Here is a 20,513-nt window from a genome sequence, read left to right on the forward strand (position 1 = left end):
GATCATTACAAAACTACTACTACTAGTACCATATTAGATAGGAACTACCTAAAAGCCATTCAATGTTACTACTACAGAACAAACAAAACTGTTAGTTTCAAGGAATCAAATAGTATTAAGTTTCCTACTCAATCATATTGGGAAAGAAAAACCATTACAACAAAAGAGAAGAAAAGGGATAAAGATCTAACCTTTAACTGTATTTGAAATCACGAATGTTGATTGTGTTTTAATTACTAAATCATCAGAACAATTTCTCAAAAAATTCCCAGAAATCTTGATTGTATTCTAATTTCAAGAGAAGAATTCAGTGGAGAACTTAATAATGAGAGAATAGAATGATCAGAAAGAAAGTGAGAGAGAAAAATGGGAGTAGTATATATGACTATATATAAATGAAGGCACCATTCTCCCGTGCACCAGCTAAGGCCTCATTTGTTTGCACTTAATGAATATCTGAATCTTAATCATTCAGATCTAGCCCATTAAGTGTATTTGTTTTTTAAATCTTAAACCTGATTATTCAAATCCAGCCCATTAAGTCTATTTATTTTTTCCCTATTAAAAGCTCTTACTAGGTCTGATAGAATCTTATTCGGTCAGATCCATAACAAAGTCCTACCAGCGTTCAGACTCTTTGAAAAAAACCGATACGACTTTATTTCCGCAAATATTCGCTCAACAACTGCTTTATTTTAGCAAAGTTTCACGCTGTGCTTCTTCATATTCTGTGCATAAATTTCACGCCTCTGTCTCACTCTCCATCTATCATCGTCTACTCAAATTTGTTTTCTCTTCAACAGGTGAGTTCTAAAACCTTTAGAATTTCTTCTTATTATTTTATGAGATTCGCAATACGCTTGCCTATTATTTTGTGATATACTTGTTTGAGTTTCAGGATTTCAATTCTATTCTCTAATAGTTGGTTCTACAGTGAAAAATTAGAAAGTTTTACAAAACTTTTGAGGTTTATCTCTGGATTATCTTAGCAAAGGGGTTTTCGATTTTTCCAGAAAGTGAATTTTTAACCCAAGCATTAATAGGTATCATAATATGAGCATTATATCTCTGGTTTCATGATTCTACCAAGTGACGTATGCTTCGATTATCTTAGGGCACATCGAATTAATGACTCAGTTTCATGTGCGACTCTTGTCCTTCTTCTATTTCACTAATTTGTTATGAACGTGGGCTATTAGATTTTCGAAAAAATATATCCAGTACCATATATAGATTTGATGTTAATTGTAGCATATCTTCCTGTTTTTCTCACTTTGGAGAATTGTTCAATACTTTTGAACAACGGCCTAGTCGATAGTAAGCAAAACGCCGATGTAAAAGTTTTACTTTTTTATTCTCTTAAAGAACTTATAAACTTTCTTCTCGCCCTCATCTTATGAGCGTCTTTTTTTACTAAACTTTCTATTCCTCTTCGTGAAGTGACAATTTGAAACTCATATGTGTCGGTGAGTCGGCAATATCACATGAAACTTGAGCATTAGTATTTGAACTTTAGTCGGACCTTAGACCTTAGTAGCTCTCTCTTTTTGTGTCTTGTGTGTAAAAAGGCTCTCATTATATCCCTTTTGCAGATGCACCTTCATACATTTATTACTTTTTGAATTTAGGATAATATGAAGTATGAGATCTGCAACTAATCTGATTTGAGTTTATAGCCAATAGCATAAAATAGAACCTAAAAGTATTGTCAATAAAATGAGAACATGCATGCTGGCACTAAGCATAGCATAATAACAATAACAATACTTAGTTCTAGCTTTCTGCCTAGGCTAACTTGTTTCTGCAAACTCTATTTCTTTGTCTTATCACTTATGTCATTCGGCTTTCATGTGTAGAATAATAAAATGATGAGCTTTTTAATGAAATGTGCATGAAACAGTGATATACTCTTCCAGCTGGACTTCTCATTTTATCTTGTTTAATTATAGAGAAACAAAATTTCATTGCTTTGGCCTTTTGGATGTTGAAAATTTATCTGTAACCAATTTAACTTATGGGGAGTACATAGATCTCCTTTCTATGTTTTCACAACAGAATACATTATGATAGATGCTTTTTAGCTAAGGTATAACATAACTACAAGGAAAAGGTTAGCTCTGTGTGATAGCTTATCAGTCTCATCCTTCAGCGAGCCGCATGTCCCAATTTTGCATTCAAAACTATCTCTTACCTTTTTTCCAAAGCATAATCAATTATATAGACTGTTGTTTGTTGAGAAGACAATATTAATGGCAAATGGTTCTTGGCTGATGAATACGGATATGAATGTGATCATGATAGTACATGTTACTGTAATTCGGTCTTAAAGTTATGTATTTGTTCTTTTTCAACTCTCCACTATCTTGGTGCGACACGAAAGAAGCAGTGACATATATATTGAACGGTGTCATATTCGGGTTGGGTCCCAAACGATAAAGCTGGTTTTGGTGTTACTCCATGACATTATAGAGTTGGTATTAGGCTATAGTCATAATCATAAGCAAATTGCAGTAGGCTGAAAAAGTTTACATGTCAAGTGATGCTTTCCAGGACCTAACTGGGGGCATATAAGATTAAACATCTAATTGTTGGAAAGACTGGGTTTGTTGGGGATTGTTTTCATTGATTGTCTCGGTTTTGTTACTTTTATTTTCATCAGCTCATTTTCTATAATCATTATTATTTTATATTTCAGCTATGGAACAATCTAGTGAAAATTCAAGAGCAAGTTGGAAAAATATGGATGTAGTAAAAACCTTTTTAGAAAGTTGTATTCAAGAAATATCCTTAAATGGGAGACTTGGAAGTAGTTTAAAGGCAGATTCATGGATCAAAGTTAAACAAAATTTGGAGACTTCTCATGGCTTTAGAGTTACACAAAAGCAGATGAAGAATCATTATGATTATCTAAAAGAAAAGTATCAAGCTTGGTTGCCAATAACCAAAAAGACTGGCAATATTTATGACCCAACAACCAATACCATTCTAATGTCTAATAGTGAATGGAATGAGTACATAAAGGTTAGTTCATTATTTAAAGTTTTATCTTATTCTTTTCTTTTTTCTATAAAGAAAAAAGTTTGGCGTGTATATTAAAAGTCTCTTTATTATAGGCTCATCCAAAAGCAAAGGCATTGAGGACTTCGCCTCTACCCTTCCTAGATCTTTGTACAAAATTTTTTGAGGGTTCTACATCAACATGAATTCATGGTTGGAGTCCAAGCTGTACATATCCCCGCCCTAGTATCTCTTCTGTATCTACTACTATAGATGTAGATACACTTGATAGCATTGAAGATCTAGTTGGTAATAAGAATGATGGAGCTCCTACCGATTATCCATCTCAGTCTTCAGTTCCAATTGAAAAGAAACCTTTGGGAATGAAAAAAAAAAAATCCGCATCGTCTCAATTGGACATTGAAGAGAAGATGAGTATTGCATTAGAGTTATTGGTTAAAAAAAATAGCAGGCCTGACGTTGAAGAGTGTATGAAAAAATTAGAAAAACTTGGATGGGAAGAACCATTATATAGTGCAACTGTTAGTATACTTTGTGAAGGTGACAACTACAGGAAAGCATGGATGAACATTACCATTAGAGAATTGGATTAAGGCCATGGGAAAAAAAATGGGACTTCTTTGATTTTGTTAATAAGACTCGACGAGACATTAGTACATGCAGTTATTCCTGCTAATCAACAAATTGTTTACAGAGGAAGAGGAAAGGATAAATGCTATCAGAATGTTTTAGCTATATGTGATTTTAATATGGTCTTCAATTATGTTTATGCTGGATGAGAAAGGGTAACACATGATGCACGTGTTGTAACAGAGATCACGTCTAATCCAAATAATGGATTTCCGTTTCCTCCTTCTAGTAAGTGATACGACTTATTAAACTATTCTGAAATAATAAATTAAATGTTTATTATATTCATTTAACCTTTTTTTAATGACAGATAAGTACTATTTATGTGATGCGGCGTATCCTAATACTCGAGGATTTCTAGCACCATATCGTAATATTCGATATTGGTTAGGAGATTATCATCGTAGACGTGCCATAAATAAGAAGGAAAAGTTTAACCATGCTCATGCACAACTTAGAAATGTTATTGAACGTGCTTATGGAGTTTTAAAAGCAAGATTCCCAATATTGGACAAGATGACTCCATATTCTATTGATGTCCAAAGAAATGTTGTTATTGCATGTTTTGCAGTTCATAATTTTATCAGAAAAGAGCGACTAAATGATGACTTGTTTAATCAATATGATTTGCCTCAAGTAATATTTGAGGAAGAAGGAGAACACGAACAAGTATTGGATGAAACAAACGGACCTAGCTGGACAACTGAAGATTCGCAATTTATGAACAATATGCGTGAAGGAATTGCACTTCAGCTAGTGCAAGGAAAAGGAAATGCTTGATAGTTTTATATTTTTGTTATTCAAAATATGTTTTTAATGTTTGAACATTAGAATTTGAAATAATTTTAATTAACTATTTTATTTGAATTTTATATATGTTATGTTTAAACATAGATAAATTACACATATTCAGATACTAAAAACAAACAGTCTTAATCATTCAGTGTTCAGATCCAGAGATAACATATTAATTATTTAGTTGTGTATTGAGATTCAGACGTCTGAATCTTAATACACTTTTTTATATTCAGACGTGTATTCAGATTCAGACCTCTTAATCTTAATAAAAACAAATGAGGCCTAAGTCTATTTCCTTTCTGTTGTTCTATTAATGAGTTTTAAACTTAAATAAGTCTCTAATAAAGCGTACAAAATGACAATTAAAAGTCAAAACCCTCCTCGGATTGACTTTTAAAGACACTTTTTTGTCTACTCAAATTTCAATATCGAAGAAATAATAATAATAACTAAACCTCGACATTACTTCAATCTTATTCCCTATAAATTTTGTTCCCTTCCATGCACTTTAACTGATTTTTTATCTTTTTTTTTTCATGGTTTACAATATCTGATTTTTTCAGATATCAAAAAGGAGTTAACTTTTTTTTTTTCAAAGTTGCCCTTGGAGTAAAGAACCTAGGAGTATTTGCTATATTTTCAATGAACAAATTAAAATTAATATGATCAATATCATTATTATTTAATGCTAAAATATGGATTCTTAATAACTAATATGGGTAAAAATAACTAAAACATTAATTAAAATGAACTAAAGGGAGTACCATCTCTACTCCTTGTACGAATACCAATATCTCATTACGTAGTAGATTAGTTTGGTTGCGGAGATAGTAGCAATAGCGGTGGCTAGTAAGTAGTAATGGATGTGATCGACTTCAATAATAATTATACGGGTATAATTATTAATACCTGCATAACTAAAATAATATGTTATCTTATTCAAGACAAAATGTGAAATAAAAAGACATGAATAACATACCTGATGAAGAGTAATTACGGACAATTCCAAGAGCCAATTTAGATTAATCTAAGCGGTGTCATGCGTTTTACTAAATATAAAGGCATACATAAAATACACAAAAACCAAAATTAAAATACAAATTAGATCAAAGTGACGTTACCCATCAATATTCATATCCTGTCTCGGTGGTCAGACGTGCTACATTAGTTTGGCAAGTGGTAGCGGATAGAACCTTTCTCTACATGATCAACTGTATAATTTGAATAGCTTTTAGCATTATTTTTTTTTTATTTATAAAAGATTAAACATAAGTGTTTTTTAGCCTTACTTTTTAGTAAAAGATTAGACATCATTATTTTAAATGTTTTAGCTTTATTCTTTTGTAAAAGATTAGACACCATTAGATGTGGCAAAATGGTAAAAACAATAGTTATCCACCCATATTATTCATTAAAAAATTGGTTGGATAATGAACTTTTTAAAAACGAGTCGAATATGGATAAGACTCATATTATTCACTTAGAAAATGGTTAACTAAATGGATAGCCATTTGATAGCTAATGTGTTTAACTTTTATATTTGTAAAGATTCAAATTGGGGGTTGCTCACGTTTGGAAGACTAGAAATTCTCCCATAAATGATCATATTCAAGAAGCCATGGATAATATGAATATCCATATTATCCGCCGGATAATCCGTTTTTTATCCATCTCAAATACAGGTCGGGTCAGATAATTTACCCGTTTTTGAATTATCCATTTTCAACCAGCTTATATCCGATTTGACCTGCCCGTTTGCCATCCTTAGACACCATTGAAAATTGAACTTAAACCTCTTCTAATGTTAGTTTTCACTACGGGCTTGGAAAGCTACATTGTAAGTGGATTTGAATGTAACTAGTCAGTTTGGCATAATTGCTTGATCAACATGAAATTGATTGTAATTGAGGGAGACCAATTACACTGTAACAATCTGATCGATCGTTTTGCTTTCTAGATTCCCGTTCCCCTATTTAAGACTTTCCGTATGCGCTTTTACTGTCTTATGACTTACGGGGACGATTGGTTTGGTTTTGGAAGGATCCATATTGAATTCGAAACACTTAGTTCAATAATAGTGGCCTAAGGTAACCAAGTTTGACTTGAGTGTTATACTCTAACTAAACGGCCTCAGAATCGGGATTTGAAGGTTTCAATAGGTCCGTATGATGATTTCAAACATGGGCGTGCATTCAGATCGAGTTTCAGGGTGATCCGGGAGCGTTTCGGCACTTATTGTTGAAAATTGGCGTCGCGAAAGTTTAGAGTTTTCTAAGTTTGACTTGAAGTAGTGTAATGATCCGGCCGATTGTTTTGAGTATTGTAGCCTCGTTCCCCTATTTATTGCTTATTGTATGTTCGTTTGTTATTATGCGACTTGTCGCAGTGGTTGGTTTAGTTCCGGGGGTGTTTCTGAATGAATTGAGACACTTAGTCCCAAAGTTGGAAGCCTACGTTGAAAGAGTTGATCGGATGTTGAATTATGTGTAAATGACTCCGGAATGGAGTTTTGATGGTTCTGATAGTTTCACATGGTGATTTTGGACTAAGGAGTGTGTCCGGATATCAATTTGGAGGTCCGTAGGTAGTTTTGGCTTGAATTGGCGAAAGTTGGAAATGTTAAAGTTTGGAGAGTTGAGAAGTTTGACCGAGAGTTGACTTTGTTGTTACCGGGCTTGGATTTTGGTTCCGAAAGTTAGAATAGGTCAGTTGTGTTATTTATAACTTGTGTGCAAAATTTGAGGTCAATTGGAGTTGATTTGGTGTATTTCGGCATTTGTTTTAGAAGTTAGAAGTTCAATTGTTATTAGGATTGAATTGGGGTGCGATTTGGGTTTTTAATGTTGTTTGATGTGATTTGACGGTTCAACTAAGTTCATATGATGTTTTAGGATAGGTTGGTATATTTGGATGGGGTTCCGGGGCCTCGAGTGTGGTTGAGATGGAATTTTAGAATTGTATAGGTGCTGGTGTGTTCAACTCTGGTGCGTTCGCACCTGCGGTGGCAGTGGCAGCATATGCTGTACCACAGGTGCGACACTTTGTTCGCATATGCGGACAAGAGAGAAGGAGGGTAGGCTCACAGAAGCGGGTGAGTTTCCGTTGAAGCGAAAGCGCTTATGCAGTGAGGAGTCCGTAGGTGCGGAAATTGAGAGTTTGGCCTGGATAAGCAGATGCGGACATGGGGCCATATGAGCGGTCTCGCAGGTACGAGCTTTTGGCCGCAGAAGCGGCTGTTCGGGTGTCTAGTGTTTTCCGCAAAAGCGGAGGTCATGACCACAGGTGCGATTTCGCTGGTAGAATAGATATAAATGAGGGTTAGAGTAATTTCTTCATTTTTAGACTTTGGGATCTCGGATTGAGGCGATGTTTGAAGGATTTTTCACTAGATTACAAGAGGTAAGTGATTTTTGATCACTTTTATCCATGTATTTTGAATACCCATTGATTATTTCACCTAGTTGTCATGAATCTAAGTTAGAATTTAGGGATTTTTGAATCATGTATTGGAGAGTAAGATTTGGGGGTTTGAGTGTCAATTTGTGGTGGGAATTAGATAATTTTGGTATAGTTGGAATTATTATTGAATGGGTATTCAGATTTTGTAAATTTTATCGAATTATGAGACGTGATCCCGGGGTTGACCTTTTGGGTTGACTTTTTGACTTTGGTTAAGGAACTTACCTTTATCGTATGGAATCAATTTTTAAAGCTTGTATTGATTGTATTAAGTTGCTTGTGGATAGATTCGAGTCATTCAGAGGCCTATTCGCAAGGCAAGGCTTGCTGGAGTTGTGATTTGTGCGATTTGAGGAAAGTAACACTTCTGAACTTGCTTATGGTGGCATAAATCCCTGAAATACGTGTTTTATGGTTGGTATTGAGGTGACGCACATGCTAGGTGACATGCGTGTAGGCGTGCACTGTGGTAATTATGACTTGGTTGATTCTGTGGTACCGTGTAGTTATTAAACCTTATTGCTATTCATGTAATCCCTATGTGTTAGAGTAGTTGAGCTGCGATCCATGTTATAAGAAAGCATGTTCTATATGCTTATTTCATTGGGACCTTCTAAGGTCATTTCTGCTGTTGAATTATTTGCTTAAACTGTAATTATATTCATCATTTGCATATTATATCTCAGTCACTATTGTCATTTATTGTCCCATCATGTTATCATTATTTGGGCTGATAGACATGAGATTTGTTAGCCTGGGATACTGGAGAGATTGATAACTGAGTTGGGGCTTGAGGGCCAGATTGTGAGTGATATTTATGGGATCGGGTTGCATGCCACAACACATTTTATTGATTCATGATGGGATCGGATTGTATGCTGCATCAGGTTTTGTTGATTCATTATGCGATCGGGCTGCACGACACAACATGTTTTAGTGATTTATGATGGGATCGGGCTGTATGCCACAGCAGGCCATGTTGGCTTATTTTAGCATTTTGGCAGGATCCATCCCCCCAGAGTCTGACATACCAACAGTGAGCACAGGTACCGTACAGTGCTGAGTGATTGAGTCTGCTAAGTGATGAGTGGGGAGTGTGAGATAGTGATATTGAGTACTCTGAGAGTGTAAGTACATTAGTTTATCACTATGATGCATTACATGTGACATGCACATTTGACATGTAGACATAGGGTGTGTTTGGTATGAAGGAAAATATTTTCCAATTTTCCCATGTTTAGTTGGCTTAAACGGTATGGAAAACATTTTCCTCCAATTAGAGGAAAATATTTTTCAAAACTCCTTCTTAATTTTCCTCACCCTATTCCCCATCCCCACCACCCACCCCACACCCTCCCACCCACCCAACCCCAACCCCAACCACCACTACCCACCCCACCCCACCCCATCACCCCCACCTCCATTCAAAATAAAAATATTATTAATAGCATTTTCTTTTCATGTTATAGATAGATTTGTTTTTTTCATTTTAACAAATGAGTATTTTTTAAACGATATAAAAAATATTTTTTTTCGTTTCAACAAAAAAAGTACTTTCTTTTTATGAAAAAGGTATTTTCTTTCATTTTAACAAAAAAAATATTTTCTTTTCATGATGTAAAAAAAGTATTTTTTTTCCTTTCAACAAAATGAGTATTTTCTTTTCATGATGTAGACAAAGTATTTTGTTTTATTTCAATAAAATGAGTACTTTATTTTCATGTTGTAGAAAGAGTACTTTCTTTTTCAACCAAAAAAGAGTATTTTCTTTTTAGTTATGGACCACAAATTTTAACATTATTTTTTGTAAAAAAGTAAAGAAACATATTAGTTCTTTTGGGTTTGTGTGAATTTCTAGAAGAGTGATTAAATTCTCGAAGAAAATAGAGTCCTGAAAATGCTGGGTATTTGGGGCGGAGGGGGGGGAGGGGGCAAGCAAGGAAATATTGGGACTTGGGGGAAAGGGGTGAGGAGAGTAACATAAAAAAATATTTTTTTTTTATAAAAATATTTTCTGCTCTCTAACCAAACACTAGAACTTACCCACGAAAAAGGGAAAATAAGTGATAACACCACTCATTTTCCATGAAAATATTTTCTAGAAAAATATTTTCCATGAAAAACATTTTCCTTCATACCAAACACACCCATATAGATGTAACATTCCTCATATGAGTTATTCTTAGCATATTTTATCAGTGTTGAGCTTAAACTATTAAACTTGAAAGCATGTCTACATTTCTGTACTGTATACAAATTGGTTTTGGGATTTCCTTGAGTTATTACTGTCATTGTGCCGGCTGAATAGAAACTATTCTTGCCCCTTTCCCTTATGTTGTTGAAAGTAAATGTGCAACCGCATAATAAGTATCACATAGAGCAATGTCTAGCCAAGAATTAGCCAGAACTATTCTAGTGAGTCCTCCTATGGTGAACAAAAAGATGAACCCTACAACAAATAACATGTTTTGGAGTTTGCCAAATCATTTTTGAGCGACGAAGTTACTTATAGATGATGATTGATGGAAGATTTCCTTTCTACAATAAGCCTACGAGATGAATTGGACCTTAGCCCGAAGAGCACTTCCCTGGAGGAGAGATTGAAAGAACGGAACTCCAGTGCACTGATTGAGCAAGTGTGTGATCCACCGATTCACTAAGTGACTTTTCTTACCGCTGCGCTTATGTCCCTATCTCTTAAAGCCCTATCATACTTCCTTTGCCGATTGAAAAAAGCTGAATTACGGCCGGCATGTCTATCAACTGGCGGAAGACTCATGCATACTAGGAGGGTACGATTTCGAGGGATGGACTTGATCGGGATTTCTCCCGTGACATCCAATAAGAGCACCTGCTTTCCTAACCTTTTTCGATAAAGTTTATCCATCCTTTTTCAAGATGACCTGGAAAGGCAAAGGCTCGTTTGAGTGATCCATAAATCCTCGTCGGGATAAACAAGCAAGGGTTTCATCCTCTACTTATGGGAATGCTACTTCGACTGGTAATCACATCGACCATAAGGTGGTCTATCACCTCGGTTGGGGAGAAAAGCTTTTTTGTTGTCAGAAAATCCCTCTCTGCGCTAAACCATGTACTCGTGATTTATCGCCTATCATGAGTTTGACTTGTGCTCTAAAGTCATAATTATTTATTTAATAGTTAGTGCTTTAACGACATTCGAATAGAACTCAACGTTGTGCGCTAATTTTCAAGGTCAGAACTGTTATTATCTAGATTTGGACTGTACCTTTCTGAGCTCGCCACTACTTTCAGCCCAAGGTTAGTCCTACTACTTTGAGTACATTGGGTCAATTGTACTCATAATACACCCTTCACTTCATGTGCAGATCTAGGTACATCTGGACCTAGTGGTTGCTAGACTTGGAGCAGTATCTGCTCGGAGACTATTGAGGTAGTTGCTATGGCGTCCGCAAACCTCGACTCTCCTTATTTTAAGTTTATTTAACACTATTTTATCTTTTCAGACAGTTGTATTAGAGGTTTTGAATGTGTTGACACTTAGTAGCTCATGTATTCTGTGACACCCATATTTTGGGAGATTTTCTAGTTGATTCATAGTGGTCCGTATCGGTTATTTATGAAATTTTTCACTGCTAAACTTAATATATCATGCTTTTAGTTTAAAATATGATGTTATTTTGTGGTTGTCGGCTTGCCTAGTACTATAATAGGCTCCCTCACGACCTATTGAGATTTGGGTCGTGAGAAGTTGGTATCAGAGCCTAGGTTACATAGGTCGCACGAGTCATGAGCAGGTTTAGCAGAGTCTTGCGATCACGGAGATGTCTGTGCCTATCTTTGAGAGGCTACCTAACCATTAGGAAACTTTACTTTCTTGTATTATTGTCATGCAGATTTGTTGATTCCGGAAACTAAACTTCTATTATTCTATTCTCTCATAGATGGTGAGGACACGTGCTATCAGATCGAGCGGACGACTACCAATACCACCAGCTAGGGTCGTGAGAGGGCGGTACAACATATATTATTCTATTCTCTCACAGATGGTGAGGACACGTGTTACCGGATCGGGCATACAGCTACCAGTACTATCGGCTAGGGCCATAAGAGGCTGGGGCAGCGGTAAAGGCCGAGGTGTAGCTTGTACAACAGCTAGAGCAGCACCCGTGAAGCCACCACTTGCTCCAAACCAGGAGCAGATACTAGATGCGGTTGAGTTGGCAGGACCAGCACACACACACACACCCGTTATGCCCATTGTGACTCCAGGCCTTCAGGAGGCTTTAGCCCAGATATTAACTGTGTGCACTAGCCTTGCTCAGGCGGTTTCAGTTCAGGATGCACCAACCACTTCTCAGGCTGGGGGAGGTGCTCAGACTCCTGCTGCCCGTACTCCCAAGCAGGTGGTTCAGGGACTTCAAACACCAGGGATACTACCAGCCAGTCGGTTGCAGTTTCTCAGGCCTAAAAGGGTTCACCTATGAGTGACGAGGAGCAGAAGAGGCTAGAGCGGTTTGGGAGGCTCAAGTCTCCAACCTTCAGTGGGGCTGAGTTAGAGGATGCTCAGGATTTCTTATACAGGTGCCAACAGATCCTTCGCACGGCGGGTATTCTAGAGACTAGTAGAGTCTCATTTACTACTTTTTAGCTATGGAGGGCAGCCTTCAGATAGAGGGAGGCCTATGAGTTGAGCAGGCTAGTTGGTGTTGCACCACTTACGTGCATGCGTTCTCAATTATTTTCTTAGAGAAGTTTGTTCTATAGACCCGCAGGGAGGAGTTTCGTATGCAGTTGAACAGCTACACCAAGAGGGTATGTCAGTGACCTAGTGTGAGATGAAATTTACAGAGTTAGCTCATCACGCGATCTGGTTGCTTCCCATAGAGAGGGAAAGGTTTAGAAGGTTCATTGATGGCCTCAATTATGGACTGCGCTTCATGCTAGGTTCGACGAGGTTGTTGATATTGCTAGGCGGCTAAAGCAGGTTCGTAGTTAGGAGCACGAGAAGAGGAAGGCCAAGAGGCCTCGTAGTTCGGGTGGTTTTAATGGTATTTCTTCTAGAGGACAGTCCCACCACAGTAGGGTTGCCTTTATAGGCCCGTTAGATGGCTCATCTAGTTTATCATGGTGCATCAACTAGCCGTGGTTTATGTAGTGCTCATCTGGGTCAGTTATATTTCTGTGCCTTCCTAGCTCAGAGTTCATCTTATGCTCCATCAGTTCAGGGTTCATCTGTACTAGGTACTTTTAGTAGTTATTTTGGTTCTCGGGGTTCAATTCAGTACCAACCGCCATTTTCAGAGCAGGGTTGCTTTGAGTGTGAAGAGTTTGGTCATGTGAAGAGGCATTGTCCCCGTCTTTTAGGAGGTCCAGTTCAGCAGAGGGGTCAGGCTATGACTTTCGTACCACTTACTTCACCACCCGCTCAGCCAACTCGGGGTGGGGCTCAGGTAGCTAGAGGTCTCCCTAGAGGGGGAGGCCGATCAGGTGGCGGTCAAGCTCTATGCTATGCTTTCCCTGCTAGGCCAGAGGCCGTTGCCTCAGACGCATTGATCTCATATATTGTTTCAGTATGCCACAGGGATGCTTCCATATTATTTGACCCTGGTTCCACTTATTCATATGTATCATCGTATTTTGCCCGTTATTTGGATATGCCCCATGAGTCCTTAGTTTCGCCTGTTCATGTATCTACACCGGTGGACAATTCTATTATTATGGGCTGTGAGTTTATTTAGATATGCCCCGTGAGTCCTTAGTTTCTCCTGTTCATGTATCTATACCGTTGGGCAATTCTATTATTGTGGACCATGAGTATCGATCGTGTATGGTGACTATTGGAGGATTAGGGATGAGAGTTGACCTCTTATTGCTTAGTATGGTTGATTTTGACGTGATTCTAGGCATGGATTGGTTGTCCCCATGTCATGCTATTCTGGATTGTCATGCTAAGACCATGACGTTGCCGATGTCGGGGTTATCTAGGATCGAGTGGAGAGGTTCTCTGGACTATGTTCCTAGTAGGGTGATTTCATATCTGAAGGCCCAACGGATGGTTGGGAAAGGGTGTTTGTCATATTTAGCTTTCGTGAGGGATATTGGTGCTGATACTCCTACCATTGATTTTGTTTCGATAGTGCGAGACTTTCCGGATGTGTTTCCTACATACTTAACGGGCATGCCATCCGACAAGGACATTGATTTTGGTATTGACTTGGTGCAGGGCACTCAACCGATTTTTCTATTCCTTTGTATCGTATGACACTAGCAGAGTTGAAAGAATTGAAAGAGCAGCTTCAGAAGCTTCTTGATAAGGGGTTCATTAGGCCTAGTATGTCACCTTGGGGTGCACTAGTTTTGTTTGTTAAGAAGAAGGATGGTACTATGCGAATGTGCATTCACTATAGGCAGTTGAACAGAGTTACAATTTAGAACAAGTATCCTTTTCTGTGCATTGATGACGTATTTGACCAGCTTCAGGGAGCTAGAGTGTTCTCTAAGATTGACTTGAGGTCTAGGTATCACCAGTTGAGGATTTGGGACTCTGATATTCTGAAGACGACATTCAGGACCCGCTATAGTCACTACGAGTTCCTTGTGATGTCTTTTGGGCTGACCAATGCCCCAACAACATTCAATCATTCGATAAACAACATATTCCAGCCATATCCTGATTCGTTTGTCATAGTATTTATTGATGATATCCTGGTGTACTCACGTAGCCAGGAGGAGCATGCACAACATCTGTCACGACCCAAAATCCATTAAAGGTCGTAATGGGGCCGGACACCACTGTTAGGCAAGCCAACACTTAATAGTTAATTAAATTCTCATTTTAATATTTCTGAAATCATAAATTTCCTTCAATTTAACTAGTAAAAGATGAACTTTACAGAAAAATAATAACGTTTTCCTATTTCAATACCAAATATCCCATAATCATCCCAGAATCCAGTGTCACAAGTGCATGGGCATTTACTAGGAAATAAAATAAAATACAATAAATGTCTAGAATACAAATTTGGATAGAAAAGAAAATATAAATACTCTGAAGAAGACTCTGCTGGTACAAATCGTACATAAGATGCAGCTCACCTAAGTCCCCGTGTCAACCATGCCGCTGCGCCCACTAGGCCACTTGCAATACATATGCCTGTACAACAAAATGTCCAACAAGTATAGTATGAGTACAAAAATAATGCGTACCCAGTAAGTATCCAATCAAATCTCGAAGAAGTAGTGACGATAAGTCTACTCTGACACTTACTATGGCCAATAATGATATATCGATAATATGATTAATCATGGGTTTTATAAGACGACTGTAAACTCAATAACATTAAGAAGGTAAACAATTCTTTTGTTAATAGGAGATTTTATTTTCATATTTTAACAATTTATCTCCGGCCAATGAGGCCACATCAATCATCAATAATTCCAAAATTATCAATTAAGTCATGTGAAATCATGCCGAGGTCGTACGACCCTATCCAACATAATTGTGACGACCCGACCAGTCATCTCATGAGTTACCTCTCCGTTTCCCCTATTTCTTCTTCTTATTGCTTTGTCTATCAGTTCTATATGTGATCGTGTTGGTTGGCTTGGTTTCGGAAAGGATTTGGTAAGGTTTGATGCACTTAGTCTCTTTTGAGGAAACTTAAGTTGGAAAAGTCAATCGGATGTTGACTTATGTGTTAGAGAGCTCGGATGTGAGTTCCGATGGTTTAGATAGCTTTGGGAGGTAATTTGGGACTTAGGAGCGTGATCGAAATGTGTTTTGGTGGTTGGGAGTAGATTTAGGCTTGAATTGGCAAAAATAGATTCTTGGCGTTTTCCGGTTGATAGGTGAGATTTTGATATAGGGGTCGGAATGGAATTCCAAGAGTTGCGGTAGTTTTGTTGTGTCATTTGGGACGTGTGTGCAAAATTTTAGGTCATTCGGAAATGATTTGGTTGGTTTTTGATCAAAAGCGTAATTTAGAAGATTTTGGTTATTCTTAGGCTTGAATCTGATGCAAATTTGGTGTTTTGATGTTGCTTTGAGCGTTCCAAAGATTGGAACAAGTTTGAATGATGTTATGAGATATGTTGGCATGTTTGGTTGAGGTCCCGGGGGCCTCAGGTGAGTTTCGGGTGGTCAATCGGACCATTTTATGTTATTGAGAATTGCAGAAAAAAACTACTGAGTGTTGTAGAGAAATTAGACCTTCGTGTTCGCGAAGGGTTAGCTGGTGAAGGTTGAGATTTTAGCCTTCGCGTTCGCGAGGAAGGCTCTGCATTCGCGAAGGGCTGGGTGATTAGGCATCGCGTTCGCGAGAAGGGGAGCGCGTTCGCATAGAGGAAGTTGGGCAGGTGAGTTTCAGGGTGTTTGTTCATCGCGTTCGTGAGAGAGGGAGCGCGATCGCGAAGGGTCAAGCTGAGGAGCCAGCGCGTTTGCGAGTGGCTGGTCACGATCGCGAACATGAATTTTTGATCAAAGTTGGTTTATGCTTCGCGAACGTGAGGCGTTGACCGCGTTCGCGAGGAAGGAATTGAGGCCTGGGCAGAATGTTTAAATAGTCGTCTTGTCCGCAATTTTGGGGTTTATTTCCACCATTTTTGAGCGATTTTGGAGCTTTTTGAAGAGGATTGAAGAGGGATTCAAGGGAAAACACTTGGAGGTAAGATTCATGGACTTAATACTTGATTCTAATGTGAATTCTACCTAATTAATCATGAAAATTAAGCCTAAGATTGAAGAACTAAGGCTTGAAATTGGAGACCTAGAAATTGGGTTTTGATGGGTCATTTGTGATTGGATTTTGATACTTTTGGTTTGAATGAACTCGGGGAGTGATAAGGAGTCCATTGATGTGATTTTTATCGGAATCCGAGAATGGGCCCAGGGGTCAGGTTTGGCCAATTTTGGGATTTGTGTTGTAATTTAATTTCTTTCGAGTGAGCTTTGTTTCCTTAGCATATTTTGATGGTTTTGCACTAATTTTGGTTAGATTTGGAGAATCTGGAGGCCGATTCGAGGGGCAAAGGCATCGCGAGCTAGAGATTTGGGCCGGGTAGAGGTGAATAATGATTGTAAATGATGTCCTGAGGGTATGAAATCCTAGATTGCACATCATTATGCTATATTGAGATGACGCAGACGCTAGATGATGAGCGTGGGGTCGTGCACTGTTGGGGATTGTGACTTAGTCCGTCCCGAATGATTGTTTTACCACGTATTTGACTGAAAACTAGTTGCTATTATCATATTTTGGGCTGAATGCCATATTTGGGCCTCGTGCCAACTATTTGAACCCTTAGGGAATTTTATTGATATTTTCTCACTATTTTGACTTTATACTTGTAATTAGTCATGTTATACCCTACTGTTTTCATAACGCAGCCATGCCTACTCTACTTTAACACTTCCATGATATTTTAAATGATATTTTGGGCGGAGCATCATATTTTACTATTGCCCTTGTGGCTTGTGAGGATTTTGACTGAGTAAGGCCTAGGGCCTATGTTGTGAGGAAACACCTAATTATGATTATGAGGCAGAGGGCCTGAGATTTGTACGCCACAAGGTAGCTTTTTGATATGAGGCCGAGAGCCTAGTGATGATTCCACGAGATGGCTTCATATTGTGCTTGGGCCGTAAGCAGCGCCTCCAGGACTCTGGACACCCCCAGTGAGCGCAGGTAGCCATTGTGATGTGAGATATAGCCCGAGGGGCTAGCATGGTTTCTGAGATATTGCCCGAGGGGCAGATTTGTTGACATTGTGCCCGAGGGACGATCCTTTATGTGTTTATCTTTTTTCTGTTTGCCTGCCATTTACTTGCTTAATTGTTAAAAAGGTATTTTATGAAGTTTAAACTGAACTCAATGACTTTACACATCTTTACTGCTTTCACTATTTTTACTGGCTTTTACTGCTTCCTTATATCCTGTTATGTGTCTTACGTGATTTCTTACTTCTCAGTCATTATTTATGATTATTACTCACTGAGTTGGATTACTCACTTTACTCCCTACACTTCGTGTGCAGATTCAGGTATTGGTGATCCTTCTAGCGAGGGTTGAGAGCTCCCGACAGATTTCGGAGTTCACGAGGTAGCTGCTTGGCATCCGCAGTCCCGTGTTTCTCCCCCTTTATCTCATTTCTTCTCTTTTAGTTATTATGTAATAGCATATAGACATTTCAGACTTGTAGTATATTGATAGATGCTCATGACTAGTGACACTCCGATATCGGGTTGTGTTGGGTTTATTTCCGCAAACCGTAATGTTCACTGCTTATTTTTTTGTGATTTATTATTATGATGTTTAAGACTTAATGCTTATTATTTTAAATTGCTTAAAATTGAAATGGGAATGTGTCGGCTGACCTTGTCTTCACGAGAGGTGCCATCATGATCGGGTCCGGGTTTTGGGTCGTGACAATAATATTAAACTGTGCACTGCCGGAGGGTCGAACGACGCGAACCATAGATGCATCTATTGAATCTACCGAGGTGTTCGGCCCGTTACACAAAAGGAAAACACAATCAAAGAGTTAATCAAGTACTTATCAAGGAGCATTTATCCAAGGAAATGTCAATCCTCTTTTAACGATCAAGAAAATGAAGTTTAACCTTTTAGAAATTCATTTACCAATTCGATATGATTTAAGCAATTTAAATTGATAATAAGGTTACAAATATTGCAAGTATAACATGCTTTTGGGTCCTAGACTACCCGGGCTTAAGCATAATAGTAGCTACGCACGGACTCTCGTCACCTCGTGCATATGTATCCCCACAAATAGAAGCACATATTGAATTATTTTACCTATGGGGTTAATTCCCTCTTACAAGGTTAGAAAGGAGACTTACCTCGCTCCGAAATTCCATAACCGGCTCCAACGCCACTCTAACACCTCAAACCGATGCCCAACACTCCAAAACTAGCCAAATAATGCACAAACCAATGAAAATATAATCTAATACTCATAACAATTCAATTTACAACAGTTCCCAACTCCACTCAGAAAGTCGATAAATTCACTCTCGGGCCCAATTGTTCGGATTCCGAAACTTTTCGAAGATAAACATTAGCCATAACATTATGAACTCAAATATATAATTTATTCCCAATTCCATTCCCAAATTCGTGGCCCAAATAAAAAATATAAATTTCTAGGTTTTCTTCCAAATCCCACAATTTCTATAAATTTTCATGTCTAAATCCATATACAGACCATGTATTTAACTCCCAATGAAAAGAAATCATTTACCCCATAGAAGATGCTAGAATTGACACTCCAAAATTGCCTCCCATGGAAGAAATGAAATGAAAATAAGCCAAATCCCCGATTTTAAAAGAACACTGCCCAGGTGGCCCTTCATCGCGAATGCAGAACATACCTCGTGTTCGCAAAGCTCAGAAACCTCACGCCCAAAAGTCCTTCGCGAATGCGGCAAGCCCTTCGCGTTCCCGAAGCACAATCCGTCTCAGCCCCCATTTACTCTACGCGAACGCGAGATAGGGATCGCGAATGCGAAGCACCATTGCCCAGCCTATCGCGAACGCGGCCCTCCTGTCGTGAACGCGAAGAGCAAAAGAGCCCCCAGTTCGGCTCCTTCTTCGCAAACACGCGAGGCCCTTCGCGTTTGCGAAGAACAACACCAACACCAACAGTTCAACCAAGAATTGGCCCGAAACCACCCCAAAACACACCCGAGGCCCCCGGACCCCGTCCAATTACACCAAACAGTCCCATAACATAACACAAACTTACTCGAGGCCTCAAATCACATCAAACAACATTGAAATCATGAATCACACCCCACTTCAAGCTTAATGAACTTTAAAACTTTAAACTTCAACATTAGATGCCTATCAAATCAAGTCCAACTAACCTCAAATTTTGCACACACGTCCCATTCGACATTATGGTCCTGCTCCAATTTCCAAAATCAAAATCCGACCTCGATATCAAAAGGTCCACTTCCGATCAAACTTCTCAAAAACCTTCAAATTTTTAACTTTTACCAAATGACTCTAAAATGACCTACGGACCTCCAAATCCATAGCCGGATGTGCTCCCAATACCAGCATCACCATACAGAGCTATTACCAGACTCGAAATCCCAAAGGGACATCAATAACATTGAAATACACTGCAACCCAAATTTAAGAAATTCTTCCCAAAATGCTAACTTCCACAATAGGCACTGAAATGCTCCCGGGTTACTCAAAACCCGATCCGGACATACGCCCAAGTCCAAAATCGTCATACGAACCTGTTGGAACCATCAAATCCTGATTCTGAGATCGTTTACTCAAAACTCTAACCTTAGTAAACTCTTCCAACTTAAAGCATCCGATTTGAGAATTTTCTTTCCAAATCAACTCCGAATTTTCCCGAAATTCAATTTCGACCATGCGTACAAGTCATATTACCTAAAGTGAAGCTACTCATGACTTATAACTGTCGAACAACACTCTAGAGCTCAAAACAACCAGTCGGGTCATTACAACATCTGAGGATTGTACTACAGACGTTGAGGGAGGAGAAACTTTATGCTAAGTTCTCTAAGTGTGAGTTTTGGCTCAGTTTATTGGTGTTCTTGGGGAACATGGTATCTAGTGAGGAGATCA

General features: G+C 38.4%; 1 long non-coding RNA gene across 1 annotated transcript; it reads left to right on the forward strand.

Annotated features, from left to right (window-relative positions):
- The first annotated feature begins 611 nt into the window (after nt 1-611).
- On the forward strand, nt 612-4,448 carry LOC104212765 (uncharacterized). The gene is made up of 4 exons (XR_011400954.1): nt 612-803; nt 2,696-3,021; nt 3,114-3,876; nt 3,959-4,448. It is a non-coding gene; the product is annotated as an uncharacterized lncRNA (long non-coding RNA).
- The last annotated feature ends 16,065 nt before the right edge of the window (nt 4,449-20,513 follow it).

This window comes from Nicotiana sylvestris, chromosome 7 (assembly GCF_000393655.2).
Source record: "Nicotiana sylvestris chromosome 7, ASM39365v2, whole genome shotgun sequence".
NCBI lineage: Eukaryota > Viridiplantae > Streptophyta > Magnoliopsida > Solanales > Solanaceae > Nicotiana > Nicotiana sylvestris.